This window comes from Mobula hypostoma, chromosome 1 (genome assembly GCF_963921235.1).
Source record: "Mobula hypostoma chromosome 1, sMobHyp1.1, whole genome shotgun sequence".
Lineage (NCBI taxonomy): Eukaryota > Metazoa > Chordata > Chondrichthyes > Myliobatiformes > Myliobatidae > Mobula > Mobula hypostoma.
Window position 1 is genome coordinate 124,252,887 of NC_086097.1, and position 24,137 is coordinate 124,277,023.

General features: G+C 41.4%; 1 protein-coding gene across 3 annotated transcripts in view; it reads right to left on the minus strand.

Moving 5' to 3' along the window:
- The window catches only part of rnf19a (ring finger protein 19A, RBR E3 ubiquitin protein ligase), an 85,343-nt gene extending 61,702 nt beyond the window's left edge, over positions 1-23,641 (minus strand). The window contains exon 1 of one of the 3 annotated variants that reach the window (XM_063055267.1): positions 23,544-23,607. The gene's annotated coding sequence lies outside the window, so the exon portion shown is untranslated. Of the gene's footprint in view, positions 1-3,889; positions 3,910-23,543 lie in introns of those variants that run through there. The other 2 variants (XM_063055283.1, XM_063055274.1) reach the window with 2 other exon arrangements.
- Between the last annotated feature and the right edge of the window lie 496 nt (positions 23,642-24,137).

Genomic DNA, 24,137 nt, shown 5'->3' on the forward strand with positions numbered 1-24,137 from the left:
AAGATGACGTTGAAGAGGTTTTGGCATCCCATGACCAAGAACTGATAAATGAAGAACTGATGCAATTGGAAGAGGAAAAGATAACAATCGAAATCGAATGAGTAATGATAAAGTATGACTTTAATTTTGAAAGGGTACGTCGGTTTAGGGGATATTTGCAGGATGGTTTGAGTGCTTACAAAGAACTGTATGATCTAAAAATGCGCGAGGGTCAGCAGTCAAGCAAGCCTTCCACATCAGCCACAGCAGACGACGAACCTCGACCTTCGACATCGAGGCGGGCAGTCATAGGAGAAGATGAGCTGTCTGCCCTAATGGAAATAGACAATGAGATGACACCCCAGTGTCCCACCACCCCAACACCCAGGCTGCGGACAGATACCGATTCGCGGAGAATGCAAAGGTAGCCGGGAGGCACACAGCACATCTTTAACAAAAAAGTCAAAATAAACACGCTAATTAATTAGGTGCCGCCCGACACGTAATTGTCAGCCCAGATCAGAGGCGACACAATCGACATTGATCCGGGCAGACAATTACATGCCGGGCGACACCTAATTAATTAGCATGTTTATTTCTGCTTTTTTCTTAAAGATGTGCTGGATGCGTCCCGGCTACCGCACTACCACTACATGCTTCGCAGCAATGTATCACTCGGCAGCCTGGAGGGTGGGGGCCACCGCACCACCCAAACTCTGACAAGTCTAACACACCATCATCAGTGTGCTCCATGCTTTCCCAATTCCGGTATATGTTACTGTTATTTTAGGTTTTATGTGTTATTTGGCAAGATTTGGTAGGTTATTTTTGGGTCTGCAAACGCTCACAAAATTTTCCCATATGAATAAATGGTAATTGCTTCTCCGCTTTACAACATTCTGGCTTACGAACCGTTTCATAGGAACGCTCTACGTTTGGATGGCGGGGGAAACCTGTATTCAAAACACAATTGGAGTGGCATCACTGTTATGTGAAAAACATGATGGCTAATTTGCAAATGGCAAGCTCCTATAAGCAGCAATGCAATAATGACAACTAAAAATAGTTTTATCTAATGTAGAAAAACAAACATTGCTAAGGGTACTGCAAATTTTGCCCATGCGTTTCAAAATAAGCCATGAGAATTTGCATATACTCAAGAGAACAGATGAAAGATGATGACAACAATGACATTTCTCACAGTAGGAGATTAAAGAGATAAGCTTTATTTATCATAGCTACATTGGAGCATACAGTGAAATGTATCATTTGCATCAAAATCACATCAGCAAGGATTGTGCAGGAGGAAGTCCACAAGTCCACATTTCTGGCAACAACACAGCATGCCCACAACTCAATAACCCTAACAACATGCTTTTTTAAAATTTGGAAGGAAACCAAAGCATCGGAAGAAACCCACGCGGTCATGGAGAGAATATACAAACTCCCGTACAGACAGCAACAGGAATCAAACCCTGATCTTACAGATGGTGCTGTAAGAGTTATGCTAGGATACTGCATACCCTAGCACTGCATTGGAGAACAAAATTGGGTTTTGTGTTCAAGTCTAGCAACTGACATTTAAATACATGAATTTTTGACTCGGACTACTGTAACCCAAGATACACAATACAATGGTATCGGTAATGACCACAAAAAATATTATGAAACTATATACCCTGGAGATTTGGTAGGATTGGTTCCTTCCAGGCTTCATCCTGGAATGGGTACAGGTGTGCAAAGGATGCTTTGTCAGTGAAGAATTTGCCAAAAGTTTGTTCAATGAATTAAACCGAGCTTGTAAAGACACTATACATCTCTGCAGCTAATTATGATAACTTATTAAAGATTTACTTTGTAAATATTCCTTTCTGGGGCTTTCAATTTATTTCTAGTCAATGTTGAAAAGCTTTTTGCTTTCTTCAGGTGAGGTTCTGATTGCATATGACAATGATTAAATAGGATTAGCATCATTAGCATTTAGTAGCATTAAACACTCAGGAGCACATTATTAGCATTGTAAACATCAGACTCAAGATGGTCTAGAATTGCCAGAAATGTACACCTTGTACTTCAGTGACATCAAGATTAAAAAGTAATTGGTTCTCAAGAATGCAATTAAATACTCTTATACTTGGCTATTAGACAAAACATCAATAGCTAATCTTCAAAATATTGAAGTAACAAAAACATAGCTGCAGTCTAAGCAAGACATCCAGTTGACTTAAGAAGCTATCAATACAAAAATGGGAGACTAACAATTTTGCTTTCTGGAATTAACAGCTCATTTATCATAGACTGCCTTTCCAGAATAGATGATCCTCAAATCCAATCAGCAATTAGCAAGCCAATTCATACTATAACAGTACCAACCACAAAAGTGAACATTAACCAACATTTCCATCCCCATCACTGCCAAACAATATCCCAAAACACAACCCTTCTAACCTTTCTCACTATAAAAATGTACAATATCGAGCCAAAGCAAACCACATCCTATGCATCAGTTAATGGTTGGTAACAAAATGAAAAGTTTACTTTGCCATTCCTTTTCTCAAAGCCATCATTTTCATCATTTTTTTCTGCTCATATGTCCAAGTATTTCCTATCTGCTCTAGGTAATTTTTATTAGAAAATGCTCCTTGCAGTGACATGGGAAGTTTGTTCAATGATGCTATACAACTGCCAGTCCAAAGCTGTAATCCAGAGCTTTCAAATAGGGTATTCACTCCAAAATCAATATCCTGTGAGAGAAGCACATACCCACAAGCTAAACTCAGGTTAAGACCACCACTGGCTGGTAGCTATTATCAACATACACAAAGCCAAGCAAAGAATGGCAATGGGGAAAATTAACAAAAAAGCAAAATTCTAATATCTATACAAAAAATTGCATTCAGTACTAATCCTTCTGCCTGAGGATGCCATTAGATGCAAAACCTTAAAGTTAATTACCTTTGAATGATAATCAATTAGGTCAGTTTTGATCAATAAACTGAATACACCAAAGGGCAAATTTTCTCTTCAAACACAAGGTCCTGACCTTTACCATCTCATCAACCAATTAATTTTCTTTAAGAGCTTTTACACTTATGGTCAATGCCATAAATTTAATTTTCACAGTTATGTGAAAACAATGGCATCTAACTTTTTAAAACCAAAAATTAATTAATCACTGAACAGAAAAAGTTGGCTGACAACTGCACAGAACAATTGACATTTACTCTTGAAGCAGTAGTTAGTAGTTATGGTAACGCCATTACAGCACCAACGATACAGGCTGAATTCCTGCTGCTGTCTGTCAGGAGTTTGGATGTTTTCCCCACAACTGCGTGGGCTTTCCTCCAGGTGCTCACGTTTGCTCCATCATTCCAAAGACCTGCTGGTTGAAGGTCATATGGTGTGACTAAGCAGCATAGGTTCATTCAGGCCAGAAGGGCCCGTTACCATGCTGTATCTCCAAATAAAATAACAAGAAATAAAAGTCCTATATTAGTCACTAACTATAATAATCAGAAATATCTAAAAAGTGAGGCAACTACACAAAGATTTTTTACCATCACATTAAGCAGTCTGAGGCAAGCAATTCTGATGTTTACAATTGCAGTCAATTTAAAAACAGCAAAGCTATCTTTATTGTAACTAAATTTGGGTAGATGATCACTTCCAATACAAATGCATAATGCCTTGTATTTAAGCCCTCCAATGAGTTTAACAACTGGCCTGTGAATATTCTCCACCAAAAACTGGTTTTAAGCGACTTCCAGGCCAGTAACAAGTTATTAGGCCTCAATACTTCTATGGGTGAAAGCCAAAGAGCTAGGAATAATAATATTCTTTCATATTGTTTCTCCAGATGAAAAACAGTTGTTTGCTGGGGTATAAGAAAAATTGCAATACCATTACTCACATACAAATCTGGACAGAGTGTGTGGGCGGGGAGGAACACTGCTGAGAAAGACTGTGCCATAACTAGGCATGTAACAACGCATAATTCTATTGAATGATAATATTCAAACTGTCTACTTCGATAACACTCTCCCTAATCCGTAAAAAAAATCAACAGGGACATTTTTGGAGGAGGCACCACCTGTAGTATCCTGTTGAGCATTCAAAGCAAGTCAAATTATTAATCAAGTATAACAAAACAACGATGAAGTCAAATGGCAATTAAGGAATTTGGTCCATACATTGGCTCAAGCATTATCTTGGTAGCTTAAATTTTAAGGATTGTTAAATTCCTCTCTCTTCCTTGGGCTTCAACCTACTGAATCATGATACAAAGCAGTAGATCGGCTCTTGGTATAAAACTATTGCTGCTAACCATCAAGGTTTGTGTTTACAAACACAAGACATCCTGAGTTGAAAGCAGAGGCTGGCGGAAAATGCACCCAACACACATTCTCCACAACTTACACCATTTTCACCTTGAATCTACCGCCAAATATTTTACATCCCCTCCCCAAGTCTTCCACTTTCCACAGGGATTACTCCCTCTGATTCCCTTGTCAATTCATCCCTCCTCACTATCTCCTTACTGGCACATACACCTACAAACAGAAGTGCTACACCTGCCATTCACCCCCTTCCTCATCTCCATTCAGGACCCCAAACAATCCTTCCAGGTGAGGCAACACTTCACCTGCGAATCTGTGGGGGTCATCTACTATATTCGGTGTTCCTGATGTGATCTCCCCTACAGTGTTGAGACTATGTAGATTGGGGAACCACTTTGTTGAGCACATCCGCTCCATCAGCAAAAAGCTGGATTTCCCAGTGGCCAACCATTTCAATTCCTATCCCCATTCTGAAATGTCAGTCCATGGCCTCTTCTTCTGCCATATCGAGTCCACTCTTCCCTCTCAGGTTCCATCTAGATAGCCTCCAACCTAATGGCATGACCATCAATTTCTTCAATTTCCAGCAATTTTCCCCTTCTCCTTCAATTCCCCACTCTGGCCTCCTACCTCTTATCACCTGCCCTTCACATCCCCCAGTGCCCCTCCTCCTTCCCTTTCTCCTATGGTCCACTCTCCCATCAGATTGCCTTTTCTACTCATCACCTCCCAGCTTCTTACTTCATCCCCTCACCACCCACCGAGATTCACCCATCATCTTTCAGCTTGTCAGCTTATGTCCCTCTTTCTTCCTAGTCCGGGTGAAGGGTCTCGGCTTGAAACCTTGACTGTTTATGCATTTCCACAGAGGCTGCCTGACCTCCTGAGTTCCTCCTGCATTTTGTGTGTGTTGCTTAAGGCTTGCATTTATTTCACTTGGATTGCTGTCAGAACAGACACTTTTTTGCTCCATGCTGTAATTCATCTTGCAGACTTGCTTTGATTCTGAGTTTCACAAAAGGGCGACCAACCACCACCAAGGCAGAAAACTTTGCCTCAGATACATCTACTCTTCATAACAAAGTCGTCATTTCGAGATACAGCTGATTCATTTGCCCACCTCAAAACAGAATCAGATTTATTAGCTCTAACATATATCACAAAATTTGTTCTTTTGCAGAAGTAGCACAGGGCCATACATTAAATATAGACTGGATTCTGGTTAACTGGGACACATTGGGACCAGTAATTTTGGCCCAATTAGGCAGCTACAATTAGCAAAAGTTTCATGGAAATAGTTAAAAATGTATTAAAAAAATAATTTTAACTAAGATAACAAATTATGCATTTAAATAAAATAAAATTGGAATAACAATACTAGTATAGTACTATAAATCTATAGTTCCTAATAGTTATCAATGAAGGAATTCATTCAGTTTATGGCCCTCTGTTCTTTTGATTGACTTTAAATGAACAAAATCAGCACAGACGCCTAGTGTAGATAATGGACTGCTTTCGTACAATGCTTTCAATGACTGCATCCTCCAAATCTTCATTTTCATTGTAACATTCATGATGATTGTCAATACCTACAAATTTTTTGTAGTTCCTAACTTGAAGTAGTGAAATGATTTCATTTTCACTCCCGACCATTCCTGGCATCTCCAAGGCTAAGTGCTTGAAACTGCAATAAGCACCACTGTTCCAAATTGTCTTACTGCTTATTCCTCGCCAACTATCAGAGACAAAAATCACTGCTTTTTGAACACAAACACATGTAACTGATGCTACTTAAAAACTGTTCGCTGCAAGCGCTGTGTAAATATTTAACGGCCACACAAGTGCATACGACTGATGCTAGTTAGAAACTTCAGCAACAGTCTCCTGCTCCAGTTAAGTGGCATAGTGTCCCAAATAAACAAAGAACTTCTGCTATTTTCTCAATTTTTATACTTTGAGGTGTCCCAAATAAGCAGCTATCCTGATTAACTGATGGTCCGATTAACTGATGGTCCAATTAACTAGAATCCACTGTACTATATAAAAAAAAATGTCACTGAGCAGAGGAAGTGTGGGACTCAAAATTAGGGCATAATTTAATTTGGTAATTCTTTCTATATAGCATGAAAAAGTCAAACCAGGATATCCATCTCAAGTAATCAATTATGTTAAGAACAGATCAATTTCTCAAAATCTGTTGGTTTTTGCCATTCCCTGCTACTTGGGTTTGCTTCAATGGGCAGCAAGCATTTCTCAGTAAATCAACTTTTATTGTAAACAATTATGAGAATAACACACAAAATTCTGGAGGAACTCAGCAGCATCTACGCAGAGGAACAAACAGTCAACCTTTCAGCCAGAGGCCCTTCATCAGGATTGGAAAGGAAATGGGGAAAAAGCCAGATACGAAGGTGTGGTGAGGTAAAGGAGGAGTACAAGCTGACAGGTGATAAGTGAAACCAGTTGGGGGGGGGGTGGGGGGGAAGGTAGATGGGTATGGGGGGGGATACAAGCTGACAGGTGATAAGTGAAACCAGTTGGGGGGTGGGTGAGGGGAGAAAGATGAAGCGAGAGACTGGGAGGTGATAGGTGGAAAAGGATTCTGATAGGAGAGGAGAGTGGACCATGGGAGAAATGGAGGCAGGAGAGTTACCAGAGGGAGGTGATACACAGGTGAGAAGAGAAGGGGTATGAGGGGAGTCAGAATTGGGAATGAGGAAGGGAGAAAAATAACTGGAAGCAAAGAGAAATCAATGTTCATACAGTCAGGCTGGAGGCTAACCAGACTGAACATAACTGCTGTCAGCATCAGATTCAAACCAATCACATCAGCAGAAATCAAAGCTTACAGTTAAGAGCACCTCTGTGTATACAGACAACTCATCACAAACTACCAAAACTATTTTTAAAAAACACTCAGAGATAATGAGGCGATCTGCAGAACTCCTGTCACCAATCTATTTAGCGCATTTTTATAACAGAGCCACTTATAAATCAAAGAAATTATGCATTTAGCTAATTACTCTAATCATACTAATACACTTAGTGATTGCTTTATTAGGTACACCTACTCATTAATGAGAAAATCTAATCAGCCAGTCATGTGACAGCAACTCAACACATGTAGACATGGTCAAGAGGTTCAGTTGTTGTTCAGATCAAACATCAGAATGGGGAAGAAATGTGATCCAAGTGACTTTGACTGTGGAATGATTCTCTGTACCAGACAGGGTGGTTCTAGTATCTCAGATCCTGGACTACCTGTCAGATCGCCAGCAGGTGGTAAGAGTGAGCTCCCTCACCTCTACCCCCCAACAAAGGTGCCCCTCAGGGCAATGTCCTTGGCCCCCTCCTTTATTCTCTGTATACCCATGACTACGTGGCCACCCACAGCTCCAATCTGCTAATTATATTTGCTGACGATACTACATTGATTGGCCTAATCTCAAATAATAATGAGGCAGCATACACAGAAGTCGTCACCCTGACACAGTGGTGTCAACGAAACAACATCTCCCTCAATGTTGCAAAAACAAAGGAGTTGGTTGTGGACTACAGGACTGATGGAGAAGGGCTAGCCCCTACTGATATCAATGGATCTGGGGTTGAGAGGGTGAACAGCTTTAAATTCCTCAGCATAAACATCACCGAGGATCTCACGTGGTCTGTAAATACTGGCTGTGTGGTGAAAAAGGTACAACAGCGCCTCTTTCACCTCAGATGGTTGAGGAAGTTTGGTATGGGCCCACCCCCAAATCCTAAGAACTTTCTACAGGGGCACAATTGACAGCATTCTGACTGGCTACATCACTGCCTACAACACTACCAGCCCCTCCACCAATCTTCCTATCATCTACAAACTTGGCAACAAAGCCATCTATTCCATCATCTAAATCATTTATATACAACATAAAAAGAAGTGGTCCCAACACCGACCCCTGCGGAACACCACTGGTCACTGGAAGCCAACCAGAAAAGGATCCTTTTATTCCCACTCGCTGCCTCCTACCAATCAGCCAATGCTCTAAACATGTTAGTACCTTTCCTGTAATATCATGAGCTCTTAACTTGGTAAGCACCCTCATGTGTGGCACCTTGTCAAAGGCCTTCTGAAAGTCCAAATATACAATATCCACTGCATCCCCTTTATCTATCCTACTTGTAATCTCCTCAAAGAATTCCAACAGGCTCGTCAGGCAGAATTTGCCCTGAAGGAAACCATGCTGACTTTGTACTATCTTGACCTGTGTCACCAAGTGCTCCATCACCTTATCCTTATCAATTGACTCTAACATCTTCCCAACCACTGAGGTCAGGCTAACTGGTTTATAATTTCTTTTATGCTGCCTTCCTCCTTTCTTCAAGAGTGGGGTAACATTTGCAATTTTCCATTGTCCAATGATTTTGAAAGATCATTTCTAATGCCACCACAATTTATAAGGTTACCTCTTTCAGAACCTAGGGTGCAGTTGCTCTGGTCCAGGTGACCTGTGTACCTTCAGGTGCTTCAGTTTTTTGAGCATCTTCTCTCTTGTAACAGTAACTGCACCCACGACTCTTCTTCACACACTACATCAGGCATACTGCTAGTGTTTTCCACAGTGAAAACTGATGCAAAATACTCATTTAGTTCATCAGCCATTTCCTTGTCTCCTGTTATTATTTCTCCTGCCTCATTTTCTAGTGGTCCTATATCCACTCTCATTTCTCTTTTATTTATAACATACTTGAAAAAAACTTGTTCTAGCCACTTTGATATTACTTGCTAGCTTGCATTCATATTTCATCTTTTCCCTTCTAACAATATTTTTAGTTGTTCTCTGTAGGTCTTTAAAAATTTCCAAATCCTCTATCGTCCCACTAATTTTTGCTTTGTTGTATGCCCTTTCTTTTGCTTTTACAATATCTTTGACTTCCCTTGTCAGCCACAGTTGTACTATTTAACCATTTGAGTATTTCTTCATTTTCAGAATATACCTGTCCTACACCTTCCTCATTTTTCCCAGAAACACACCATTGCTGCTCTGCTGACATCCCTGCCAGCAGCTCCTTCCAATTTACTTTGGCCAACTCCTCTCTCATACCACTGTAATTTCCCTTACTCCATTGAAATACTGCTACATCAGACTTTACTTTCTCCCTATTAAATTTTAAGTTGAACAGAGTCATGTTGTGATTACTGGTTCCTAAGGGTTTTTTACCTCAAGTTCCCTAATCGTCTCCGGTTCATTACAGAACACCCAATCCAGTATAGCTGATCCCCTAGTAGGCTGAATGACAAACTGCTCTAAAAAAGCTATCTCTTAGAATTGAATTGACTTTATTTCTTATATCCTTCACATACATGAGTAAAAATCTTCACGTTACGTCTCTGTCTAAATGTGCAATCATAATTATAATTTATAAAAAGTAGAACAGTCAATGTAATATAGAGTACACTCAGATCAGCATGAGTTAATCAGTCTGATGGCCTGGTGGAAGAAGCGGTCCCAGAGCCTGCTGGTCCTGGTTTTTATGCTCCGGTACCGTTTCCCGGATGGTAGCAGCTGGAATAGATTGTGGTTGGGGTGACTTGCATCCCCAGTGATCCTATGGGCCCTTTTTACACACCTGTCTTTGTAAACGTCCTGAATCATGGAAAGTTCACAACTACAGATGTGCTGGGCTGTCTGCACCACTCTCTGCAGAGTCCTGCGATTAAGGGTGGTACAGTTCCCATACCAGGTAGTGATGCAGCCAGTCAGGATGCTTTCAATTGTTCCCCTGTAAAAAGTTCTGAGGACTTGGGGACCCACACCAAACTTCCACAACCGTTAAGGTGAAAGAGGCACTGTTGTACCTTCTTCACCACACAGCCAGTATTCATAGACCACGTGAGATCCTCGGTGATGATTATGCTGAGGAACTTAAAGCTGTTCACACTCTCAACCCCAGATCCATTGATATCAGTAGGGGTCAGCCTGTCTCTATTCCTCCTGTAGTCAACCAGCTCCTTTGTTTTTGCGACATTGAGGGAGACGTTGTTTTGTTGACACCACTGTTTCAGAGAGATGACTTCTTCTCTGTAGGCTGCCTCATTATTATTTGAGATTAGGTCAATTAATGTAGTTTCGTCAGAAAATTTAATTAGCAGATTGGAGCTATGGGTGGCGACAGAGTCATGGGTATACAGGGAATAAAGGAGGGGGCCAAGGACACAGCCCTGAGGGGTAAATTTGTTGAGGGGTAGAGGTGAGGGAGCTCACTCTTACCACCTGCCGGCTATCTGACAGGTAGTCGAGGAAGCAGCTGAACAAGGCAGAGTCAAGGCTGAGGTCTCTGAGCTTCTTGTCGAGCCTGGATGGAACTATGGTGTTGAATGCTGAATGGTAGCTCAAGAACAGCATTCTCACATAAACATCCTTCTTCTCCAGATGTGTAAAGCTGGTACGTACAGCAGTGACTACTGCATCAGCTGTCATTCGGTAGGTGAACTGTAGCGGGTCCAGTTTGGGTGGTAGCAAGCTGTAGACGTAATCCTTAACCAGCCTCTCAAAGCATTTGCTTATTATTGAGCTGAGTGTGACAGGACACCAGTCGTTCGGGAATGTTACCTTGGTCTTTTTCGGTACAGGGACAATGGTGGATAATTTGAAGCAGGAGGGCACTCTACAATGGTAAAGAGAGGGATTAAAAATGTCAGTAAATACACCCACCATTTGTGCTGTGCATATCCTGAGTACTCACCCTGGGATGCCGTTCAATCCCGCAGCCTTGCGACTGTCCACTCTTTGGAAATATCTGCGTACCTCAGTCTCAGAGATGACCAGGTTGCAGGTTGTAGCGGTGGCTTACCTCACAGGCTCAGAGTCAGGGACATCAAACCGAGGCTAAAAGTAATTGAGCTCATCTGGGAGAGAGGCCGTGATGTTGGTGGCACCACAACGTTTGGCTCTGAAGTCTGCAATGGTAGGCAGCCCTCGCCACAAGTCACGTATGCTATTCGTTGTGAATCTTGACTCAATCTTGTCCCTGTATTGTTGTTTCGCAGCCTTGATAGCTTTGCACAGATCCTAGTTGCTTTTCTTGAGCTCCAGCTGATCGCTGGCGACGTAAGCTCTATGTCGCATGGTAAGTGCTGCTCGCACAGAACTACTCGTGCAGGGTTTCTGGTTCGGGAAGATCCTGACTGACTTCTGGGGGACAACATCATCGATGCACATCCGGATGAAATACGTGACTCCATCAGTGAACGCGGAGACATCCTCATCATGGAAGACATTCCAGTCGACATCATTGAAGCAGTCCTGCAACATGGAGGCTGACTGGTCCGACCAACAGTGGACAGTTTTAATTATGGCCACCTCTTGTTTCAACTTCTGCCTGTACGTTGGCAAAAGCAGGATCAAAGAGTGATTTAATTTTCCAAAAGCAGGCGAAGGAGAGCTTTGTAAGCGTTGTGGAAGAGAGTGTAACAATGGTCAAGTATCTTATCTCCACGAGTGCTCACCTGGATGTGCTGACAAAACTTCAGAGAGATTTTTGTCAGCAACACTCGATTAAAGTCACCAGCAATGATGAAGGCAGCCTCTGGGTGTGCAGTCACCAGCGTGTTAATGGTCTCGTACAGTTCCTTGAGAGCCAGCTCAGTACCAGCCTGCGGCAGAATGTACACCACTGTGACGATAACAGTCATGAACTCCCTAGGCAGCCAGTAGGGTCTGCACAGCAGCACCAGGTATTCCAGATCCAGGGAACAAAAGGATTTGAGTGCATGCATATTCTGAGGGTCTCACCAAGCATCACTGACCATGAAGCATACCCCTCCTCCTTTACTCTTCCCAGTGAGGTTTTTCAACCTGTCCGCCTGGAACAGGGAGAACCCAGAGGGCTCGATGGCATGATCCGGTATCTCCTCCATCAGCCAGGTCTCCATGAAGCACAAAACGTTGCATTCCTTTGTTTCCCACTGGTAGGAGATTCTGGCTCTCAGTTCACAAAGCTTGCTGTCCAGGGACTGAACGTTAGCCAGGAGTATGCTAGCGAGCGGCCGCCAAATAGCATGCCATCTCAGCCTCACCAGGACACCGGACCTTCTCCCTCGAATCCGGCGTTTCTTCCAAGGAAGTGGCAGTGTAAGAAAGGAGTCTCCCATGGATTGCACAAGCAGGGGTTCCCAGTGTAGGAAAGGCAGCACACAATGGGTAAATGCCATCTTTCTGTTGTTCAGAAGGGTCAATCTATCGTATATGATATGACTATCAGCTACTTGAACAGAAAATGCTGAGAAAATCGTAATTAGTAGATTTGGAACGAAGCTCGCAACACGGCGCCACCTTGAGCAATCAACAAACTCACTCTCGAGATCCATTACCAATCTGATTTTCCCCAATCAACCTGCATGTTAAAATCTCCCATGACGAGGATTCAATATCTTCTGATCCTATGTCACATCTTTCTACTGATTTGATGCCTTTCTTTACCAGCAGAGCTACACCACTCCCTCTGCCTACCTTCCTATCCCCGTTATAATAAGTAACCTTGGACATTCAGCTCCCAACTACAACCATCCTTCAGCCACGATTCAGTGCTGGCCACAGTACCATACCTGGCAATCTGTATTTTCATGCCCAACAGTTTCTATTTTATAAAGAATGGTGTGAAAAATAGAAAAAACATCCAGTGAGCAGTAGTTCTGTGAGTGAAAATGCCTTGTTAATGAGGAGAATGGCCAAACTGGTTCAAACTTGACAGGAAGGAGACAATATCTCAAATAACCACACATTATAACAGTGGTGTGCAGAAGAGCATCTCTGAATGCACAAAATGTCGAACAATGAAGTGGATGGGCTACAGCAGCAGGAAACCACACTGGGCTCCACTCCTGTACCTCAAAGTAGCCACTGGTGTTCTGTGTACTGTGTATTGCTGCAACACAACACTAACAGACGATTTAATCCAACAGGACATTTTAAAAAATAACATTCATACCAAGATGAATTCAAAAGGCACAAGAATCGTTCACGGTTAAATTAAAAGTAGGAAAATTCGCTTGCTTCACTCTTCTACGTCGAAATTGTAAGTTTAGAATCCGAATTTTCAGCTAAATATATACACATAATGCTCAATATTTACAACACGGTACAACTTTCTTTTATATTTGCCTATTTAAACATCTCAAGGATGTTCCCTTCCTTGCTGGCAGTCTGTGCAGAAGGTCAAAAGTTACCATGGACACTATCAGTTATGGTTACCCAACCATTATCTTGCTTGAGTTAACCTTTAGGGAATCCTGCACGAGGACTCCCAAGGCCCTTTGCTGACTTTGACCTATTTTATCATGTGCCAAGTACTCCAAAATCTCACCCCTGCCTATAATTTCCTTTCTTCTGCCTCCCTCCCTTCTTAAAGAGTGGAGTAACATTGCCAATTTTCCAGTCCTCGGGAACCATTCCAGAATCTAGTGATTCTTGAAAGATCATTGCTCATGCCTCCATAATCTCTTCAGCTACTACTTTTCAAAGTAGTGTAGTCCATCTGGTCCAGGTGACTTATCTACAAAGTACCTTCCCCTTGGTAATGGCAACAACATCCAGTTTCACCCACTGACACTCCTGAATTTCTGGCATTCTGCTGGTGTCATGCAGTGAAAACTGGTGCAATATACTTATTGACTGGTTCCACCATTTCTTTGTCCCTATCATCTCTCCAGTATCACTTTCCAGCACTCCGATATCCATTCTTGCCTCTTTTATATACAAAATAGTTTAGAAATTTAATAAAAATTAGTAAGTGTGTAGATCAAAGGCTAGTGCAACTGTAAAAGCTAAGCAGAAAGTAAAATTATTTTCAGAGCAAAAAAAACATTCAGAGCTGAGTAAGACCAGACATGTCAGTTCTTCCTAATGTGCAATTTGCTTGTTGCTGGGAACTTACAATGCTGACACTCCCTGCAACTAACATAAAGGGAAATAGAGTGACCCCTCATCCTTGTGGGGAAGCTCTTTGCCTACATTCCTGACAGAAAGAAAAAAATGAATGTGTTTCACATAGCCAAGCTTCAGCTATAATAATCTTTGGCAGTGCATGCAAGAGCAGAAAGCCAGGACTAGCCAAACTGCTCTGCAGCTGTTTATAAACTTAAATGGCCATGGACTGCTAATGGGAGTAAGATTCTGGGAATAAAACATACCAGATGGTTGCACAATTTAAGTTATATCAAGTAATGTCAATATAATGAACATTTATTGACCTATCTTAAAGGTCCAGCACAGATCAAAGTCACATTATAGATGTATGATGATCTATACAGTACATCTCTATACAAGATAAGGCAGTTTAAAAGAAACTTTGATTTATATTTTTAAAATGGTTAAAAGTTGCAACCTATCATAGTTCCTTATATAAACCTAATTCAATATAATTATTGTCTTAGAAACACTCACCTTTGATGAAACCATAACAATTTTCAGATAAGGCACTTGTATTTGCTATCAGATGCTAGCAATGCCATTAGAGAAATATTTTCCAGTTATTCACAGCATACAATTTCATGATTTACAGATCAATTAGCTCCTTGCAAAACAGATTTAGTAACTCAGACCTGCAAAGTAACATTTTGGTAGGAAGGACAAGGAAACACAACAGGAAGTGCAGTGACAGGGTCCTAGAAACACAGGCTTATAAATCTTTGAAGTTACCACAACAGATTAAGAACATTTTTTTTTTAAAGCATATGATATCCTGGGCTTTAAAGGCATTAGAGCAAAGACACTGTGCTGAATCTCTGCAAAATGTTCGTGTTCTCTCAACTAGAGGACAATGTCATGTAATCAGATGTGAAGCCTCTGGAGCAGATGCATAAAATACTAGCTAAATTAAAATCAATGACATATCAGAACAGGAATAACTTGAAAGATGATTTTGATCAATTCCTTTAAATCAATTGTGTAGATAGAGTGAATACAGAGAAACTATTATCATACGTAGAGCAATCGAGAAGTAGAGGCAAGGTTAAGACTTTGCTGCCATAAAACAAAATAAAACATGACCTGTGTCAATGATAATAAACCTCAATCTGATTCTGAAGGATAACTGATAAAAGAACAAGTTTACACAAGGAAAAGTGTTTGCTCATAGGATGTAATCATGACTTAGAATCCCGACTGAAAAGATGAGAGAAACAGATTTGATATTACTTTTAAGAGATTTAGATAGGATAACAGAAGTTATCACACTTTTATTCCAATCTGAGTTTGAAGTAACTTGTAAGTTTAGTTGTCCAAGCTAAATGTACTTTATTTCTTCAGTCACTACTATGTCATTTAAGTAAACACAAAGACACCAGACTAAAATCTCAAATCACTTAACATCCAAAGGAGAGACATAAAAAGATAATGCTTTGTATAGGACACTTCCTCATGACGCCAGTTAAAAAAATTCTTTAGACCTTCCTACTCAGGGGTAGCAACCCAATTTCATTCACTAATTCCAACTTCTTGGTAATTTCATGTACACTGCAGCTTTGATCATGTGTTTTAGGATTAATTACATTTGTGGTCACTATCATGGTCAATTTTCCAGTAAATTTCAAGTGTTATTATGTAGCTGTTCTTTATCAATTTCAATTTACTAATAACAGATGCAAGACCAAAGGAATAATAAGATTTCACTTTAACTCACAAAGAACATTCTTAATACAAAAAAGTTAGCTGCTGAGTATTAACAGTAATTTTGTTACAAAGAAAACTGCTGCTGTTAGACAACTCAGTAGCCACTTTAGTAGGTACCTCAAGTTCCTAATAAAATGGCCATTGAGTGCATGTTTGTGGTCTTCTGTTGCTGTAGCCCATCCACTTCAAGATTCAACATGTTGTGAATTCAGAGATGCTCTTCTGCACACCACTCTTATAACATGTGATTAACTGAGCTCAGGTCACCTTCCTGTCCGCTTGACCCAGTCTGGCCATTCTCCTCTCACCTCTCTCATTAACAAGGCATTAACCTGCTGCTCACTGTATTTTGTTTTTGTTCTTCACCATTCACTGTGAACTCTACAGAATGTTGTGCGTGAAAATCCCAAGAGATCAGCAGTTTCTGAGAAACGTCTCTTCTGCCATGATGAGGCCACTCAGGTTGGAAGAGCACCACCTCAGATTCCATCTAGGTAGCCTCCAATCTGCTGGCATAAACATAGATTTCTCAAACTTCCAGTAATCTCCCCCCTTCCCCTTCAATTTCCTACTCTGGCATATTACCTCTTCTCCTCACCTGCCTATCACCTCCCCCAGTGCCCCTCCTTCCCTTTCTCCCATGGTCCATGCTCCTCTCCTATCAGATGCCTTCTACTCCAGCCCTTTGCCATTTCCACACATCACCTCCCAGCTTCTTACTTGACCCCCTCCTCAAACCACCGATCACCTTCTAGTTTGGCCTCCTTTCCCTCCCCCTCACCTCAGCATCTTCTTATTCTGGCATCTTTCTCATTCCTTTCCAGTCCTGATAAAGGGTCTCAGCCCAAAACATCAACTGTTTATTAATTTCCATAGATGGTGCCTGACTCGCAGAGTACCTCCAGCATTTTGTGCATATTGCTCTGAGATACTCAAGTCACCCTCTCTGGCACCAACAATCATTCCAGTCAAAGTCATTTAGATCACATTTCTTCCCAATTCTGGTTTGGTCTGAACAATGACTGAACCTCTTGACCATGCCTGCATGCTTCTATGCATTGAGTCACTGCCACATGATTGGCTGATTAGATATTTGCATTAATGAGGTGTGCAGGTGTAGCTAATAAAGTGGCCACTAACAGTATTTACATCAGACAACATATATCTTTCTGACTAACAAAGTAGTCTAATCTCCAACAGACAATGGTTAAAATTGTGAATAATTATTGGCAGCTTTTCTGGTAATTTGACAAAATATGTTCAGTTAGTGTTAGGGAACAAAAGGCTCATGAAAAATATCTGCCCTGCAGCATCCATGTACAATGCAACACTCACTGGCTTCACAATTATTCAAACTTCACTACAAGTTGTGGCTAACAGCGCCTTGTTAAACTGCAGGAAAGACTAACAGCAAAATGAGGGAAATTTATATACAAATATGCCACTCACTTCCAACAAAAACTACATCACTTAAATGAGCACTTCACAATTCTTCTTGTGCTGTCAGCAATTTCAAAAACTAACAAAGATTTCTAGCCTGCCCAATTTTCTAGAACACCAGACGATAGGCAAACCTTTACACAAACCATTTTATCAAATCAAAGAATGCTCAACATACTTGAAAGAATGTAAGATTCAAGGAATAAAAAGGCACCGATCAGGTGGACAATCAGGAGACATTTTCTCAGGAAGGCAATGGCTCTTGAGAAAATGCAAGGGTGTAAAATTTTAAGGGGATTGGAGGTAATTATGGAGGGGTATGTTTTTTTTAATACAAGCTGAGAATGGTGAGCACATGGAATGCACTGCCACGGGTGGTAGTAGATGCAGATGCATTAGATGTACAGTAGATGCACATGGATTATTGAAAAATGCAGGGCTACGTGGGAGGAAAGGGTTAAATTGATCTTAGAGTAGGTTAAACAGTCTGCACAATATTCTGGTCCGAATGGACTAAGCTGTACTGTAATGTTCTATAAGCAGTGGCTCTGTAACCTCAAGAATAAAAGTTGAAAGATTAAGTTTCTACATAAATAGATTCTGACTACCAAACCTATATTGCTAGAGCTGTACTTTTTTTTTTCGAACAAATTGTTTCGGGGTGAAAAAAAATTATGAACTTGTTCTTTTCAGCCTTTTACTTGTGCTTCCCCTCAGCTCCGAAAGTGTAACATTCATTAAAGCAAGCAACAAATCACAAGCATGATTTCACACAAAGATTAGTCTAAGAGTTACTAGCACTCTCTTCAAAAACAGAGCTAACACCTTTAAGTACTTCATAAGCATCATACACACACATATACAAGTTGGTGGTTTTAGCCTTTTAGCCAACTACAGTTTTTTCAAGTAAATTACAAAAATCTTAATATTAGAATAATATTCACATTTATAAAAAGATAAATAGCTAAAACAAACTAATTAAATAAAAAGAATATTGCACTTCCTATTCTGCTACCCATGCATTTCAAATTTCACAACCAGCTGTGACTTTGCCTCCCAGACAGATTTGTGAAGTATACAATTGCTCACCCTATTGCTGAACATTTGTACAGTGTTACATAATACTGACAATTTTCCAAAAAAGTGATTCATAACCTTCAATATTTAGTATTTCATTTCCACTTCCAAATGAGAATACAGCTTATTTTGTTATCTTCACCCCCGCACCCACTACCGTCATGATACTCATCCATCTGTAAAGATGACGAAGCGTCTATGTCAGATGAACAGGAAGCGAACAAAATCACATCCATGCTATAATAGCGAGTTACCTGGCTTCAACTTCTTTAGAAACAATTGAATCAAGGGATAGTTGCAAAGCTGGTTGTCTCTGCAAGTGTTAGTAAAGACTTCTGGCAGACCAGTGTAAAGTTCCACAGACATTACAGAGGTGCGGAAGTATTTGTACCATCAATGGTGCTACTGTACTAAAGCAAACTATCACCTGCCAAATGTGCAGGGCAACGAACAACACTGCAGTGTATGGACTGCAGCACACAAGGCCTATTCGATATATGAGGGAGCTACTCCTCGTCTCCTGGCTGCATTTCAGCCCCACCCTTTTCATTTTTGGCCATCCAGTATGGAGGGGTTAAGAAGGACGATGTCCTAGTTAGCCTGCTCCTGGGGCTGACTAAGATAGCTATCCACGGCTCCTAGAGACGGGCAATGGAGGGTTCTGCCTGACACTGTTCAGGGAGTCTGCGCATCCCTAGGCTGCTGTGGAAAAATGGTGTCCCTGGGCAACATGGAGGCGCTTCGAGACCATTGAGCACTGTGGGGGATAAATACCATCTTTGATGAGGATGGGAATGTGATTGTTTAGTCTGTTAGTCATGATGTGTCTGGTTTTTGTTATTGTGCAATAATACGGTAGTGGTTTGAATTTATGATAAATGCATTTTCATAAAAAAAAATGTAGATTTGAGGCTTTTCAGTCACTCCAATCTCCACTTCTTCGTAACTATTATCTCTGCAAACTTAGATGCCAATTTGTTATCCTAGTAAATTATTGAAATTTCAGGATACAGCACTCATGTATTTTCCCAATCAAACTAATTCTCACACCCAAACTAAATTGAGGATCAACTTTATTTGCACGTATTAGGAACTTGTTACGGTGTGTTGGTGCAAAAGGTAATAAAGAACATTATAGAGAATGAAGAATGATATAAAAATAAAGTTAGAAGTACAGATATGCAATAAAATACACATTAATAAATAAATACCACATTTTATTCCCAATTTACATTAAAATCAAATACAATCATAGAACTCTACAGCACAGAAACAGGTCGTTCGACCCATCTAGTTGATGCTGAAATGTTAATTTGCCTAGTACCATCAACCTGCACAGGGACCACAGCTTTCCATTCCCCTCCCACCCATACACTTATCCAAATTTCTCAAATGTTGAAATCGAACCTGCATCCACCACTTGCGCTGACAGCTCGTTCCACAATCTCACCACCCTGACTGAAGTTCCCCATCATGTTCCTCTTAAACTTTCACCTTCACCCTTAACCCATGACCTCTAGTTCTCTCACGCAATCAGAGTAGAAAAAGTTTGCTTACCTACCTATATCCCTCACAATTTTGCATACCTCGATGATTAATACCAAATTTATGTCACTTTCCTTTGTATCATCTGATGTATCCCTCACTTGGTACTTCCATGCAAATACTTCCAGGGCCAGTACTTTGCTCTAACCTGTTGCGAAATACCTTTTTAACTTCAGAATCAAGGTTAATATCATTGGCATATGTCATGAAATGGGCTGTTTTGCAGCAGCGGTACATTGCAATACATAAAAACTACTATAAATTACAATAAGCATACGAGAAAGAAATTAAATGCTAAAAGAGATGGAAAAAATAGTGAGGTAGTGTTCATTGGTTCACTGTCCATTCAGAAATCTGATGGTGGAGGAGATGATGTTGTTCCTGAAACACTGACAGTATGTCTTCAGGCTCCTGTACCACCTCCTCGATGGCAGCAATGAGAAGAGGGCATGCTCTGGGCAATGGGGGTCTTCAATGACAGATGCCGTCTTTTTAAGGTGCCCTCAACGCTGAGGAGCTAGTGCCCAAGATGGGAGTTAGCTGAGTTTACAACTTCCTGCAGCTTTTCCCTGATCCTGTGCAGTGCCCCTCCATACCAATTAGAATGCTCTCCACACTATATCTATAGAAATTTGCAAGTGCCAGTGGTGACATACCAAATCTCCTCAAACTCCTACTGAAATATAGCCACTGCTGCGCCTTCTCTGTAATTACATCAATACGTTGGGCCCAGGATAAATCTTCAGACATTGATACCCATGAATTTGAAAGTGCTCACTCTCTCTGATCCTTTGATGAGAACTGGCATGTGTTCCCTCATCTTCCCCTTCCAGAAGTCCACAATCAGTTCCTTGGTCTTACTGACGCTGGACTGCAACACCACTCATAGCACTTCTGTTTTCCTTCCCTAGTTTCCTCACTTTATTCCACTCCTGAATTAGCAACTTAGAGCTTCAGAGAAGGTGGTCTCAATTTTCCCCTCGATTATATCCTGTGTTAAGGTTTACCTACACCACTGCCATCATGGAACAAGATCTGATGTCCAAGCTGACATCCCGGGAGACAGGTTTAAATTCCAGCCCAATGCCAAAAGTACTCATTGAAATGGTATTCTTCCTAAAAATCAAACAATGGCAGTAAGTTTTCCCTAAAGTACCTTAACACCACAAGCACGTTTTGAAAGTGGCCAAGTACGGTAAGTGCTGCCTGCACAAGAAGTATTGAAAACACCTGCTAACATTACACCTGGCTGCAGGAGCAGACAGTGGCTACATAGAGATAATACTTTCCTTTAAAAATATTTTCCATTAACCAAACGATGTAATGATGTGTCATCTTTCTGCCCAACCTAGGAATAGACAGAGAAAGGGGTGGGGGGGGGGGGAGAAGAGAACTACCCTAATTTCATATTTTTTTTAAAAAAGGAAACTATTTGACAAATCTAGACCTTGCACAAAACCCAAGCACTGAAAAAATACTGTTTGCAGCAGTATCTTAGAAGTTTGACTTAATGATTCCAGATATCTGGATTAGTTATTCATAACTCTTCAGTGAATACAACAGATCCTATCAATATCCAACCCCCCTCCCCAAAAAGCAAAAAATAGGACTTCATGGGTCACTGCCAAACAATCGGGTCTGTAGTTTCTTACCTCAAACATCACTGCTATAGCCTTTTGGCATTTACTGCCAAAAAAGGCCAGACAGTATACAACTAGCTGTATACACATCATTGCTAAAATGAGCACTACAGTGCAAATGCTTAGCAGTGGTAAGAAAATAAGCCAGATATTGTAAAATCCTTTATATGAATTTAAAACCAAAAAACAGGTTTTGCGCAACTTGTTACCTTCCTTCAACCATCAGAAAAATTGCATCAACAGTTTTAAAATCTGTTACCCTTGTCGTCCTCGGCCTTTTACATCTTCACATCTAAGCAACCCAACACCATCACAAGCACATGGTATTTAAAAAAAAAGACAGTAACGCACTGCATAAGAAAGCACACCCAAAGTCAATTTGGATTTCTGCATTTAATTAGAATCAAATTATTCAGCCTCAATAATTTAACTATAGCACGCTCAATACATAATCAATAAATTGCAAAGAATAAATACACAGTAACACACAAAATGCTGGAGGAATTCTGCAAGTCAGGCAACATCTATGGACAGGAGAAAACGCAATGTTTCAGGCCAAGACCTTTCATCAGTCCTGAGTTCCTGTCTCAGCTGGAAACATCAACTCTTTATTCCTCTGCACAGATGCTGCCTGACCTGAGTTCCTCCAGCATTGTGTGCATGTTACTCTGGATTTCCAGCATCTACAGAATCTCTTGTGTTTATAATAAATATACATAATTTGCTGATCCAAATAGCAACATTAGAAAAATAACCTCAATCTTAACAAGAAGAATGTCGCTCTTTCCCACACCCACCTCTAAACCATTGGCTTTACAATCACAGTCCTCTTGTCTTCTAAATATTATTTATAATAAATGCATGTTCTTTGAAACTAAACGATTTATGAGGAAATTTACCATTTTCTAACAGCAACCATTTATCATTCAAAGAGGAAAACATTATTGGCAGCTGTGGCTCAGTTGGTAGCACTCGTATCTGAGTCACAGTTTCCAGATAGAATTCCCACTCCAGAGACTCCAGCATAAAAACTAGGTTAACACCTCAGTGCAGTGCTGAAGGACTGCTACATATTTGGAGGTGTCATCCTTAGGGTAAAATGTTAAATGAAGACCAATCTGTATTCTGGCATACATTTAAAAGCAAATGCCACGTTATTCTGAACAGAGAAGCCAACCCTGACAACCAACCCATTAGCCATCCCTCACTTAGGAAAGACTAAAATAGGTTATCAGATCATTATCAATTGTTTGCAAGAACTGCTGTTCACAGACAGGTTGCCATGTTCCCTACAACCGTGACTTCACTCTAAATCTTCTTTCGTAGTGTCCCAATTCACTACGAGACTCCCCTCCCCACCCAGCAATGCACATAAAGTGAGCTGCACCATTGCATGTTTAAAAAGAAACTATGAACTTTGACCCGTGGAAGGACCTAATTTTGTTCTGAGTATTTTCTAAAAAAAACAAACATCCGATGCCTCAGGTAGGGCAAACGCTTGGAAAGTGACCCCCAAAGAGTGTCTTGAGAGAGCTTCCAGTAATTTTCCATGACTGATTGGTTACAACATCTGTTTATATTTTACCCATTGTTAACAGCGACACAAAAAATAAGCAGCAGCGGGAGAGAAAGATTGCAGCCCGGGGAAAGAGAGGGTTTACACACTGAGCAATGGGAGGTGGTCGTTCCCACCACCCCCTGAAGCCAGCCCAGCTTCACACGTTTACCCCGGGAGGATGGGAGCGACTGGGTTACACCCAGACAGGCCACCGAGCCCACTCCAGGCCGCCGTTCCCCACCCCCCTCCCGCAGCGAGGCCCGCCGCCGGCGCTTCCCCCTCCCCAGCCCGCCGCCAGCCCAGCGCCCACACTCACCGGCCGCCGGCTCCGCCACTAGCAGCTTCCGCCGCCAATTCGCCAGCTCCACCGATCGCCCGGCAGGCACCCCACCCCCTCCTTCGCGCAACTCCGTGGCCCCGCCCACACACCTTCTGCTGACGCATGCGCCCGCCCCGCTCCAACGTCGCGGAGGAACGCCCCGACCTGGAATGAGGATGGTACCGCTCCTCGGTCGGGCTGCCCAGAGAGGGCTGGCCGCACACAGGCTTCCTGGCCAACGTGTTCGCCAGGCTTGCGGCGCGGGAACGACAACCAAGGAGCAAGAGTAGCGCTAATACAGACAGCAGATAGTTACTTGAAGGGGCATTCAGAAAGAAGATGATCGCCCTCTTCACGCCCCTTTCAAAATGCTCCCAGCCACAGTATATTAAAAGCAGTTTGCACTTTAACACTGGAAGCAGTATGAACGCCCCAACTCCCACCAAACGGCGAAGGGAGCAGATAATCTAATTTAGAGTTGATCGAGTCGAAGTAAATTGAATATTTGACCCCAGCATCTGCAGAGTATTTTGTGTTTGAAATTGAATATCCGAGTACGTATATATCGCGATATGCCACATTGAGGCATGA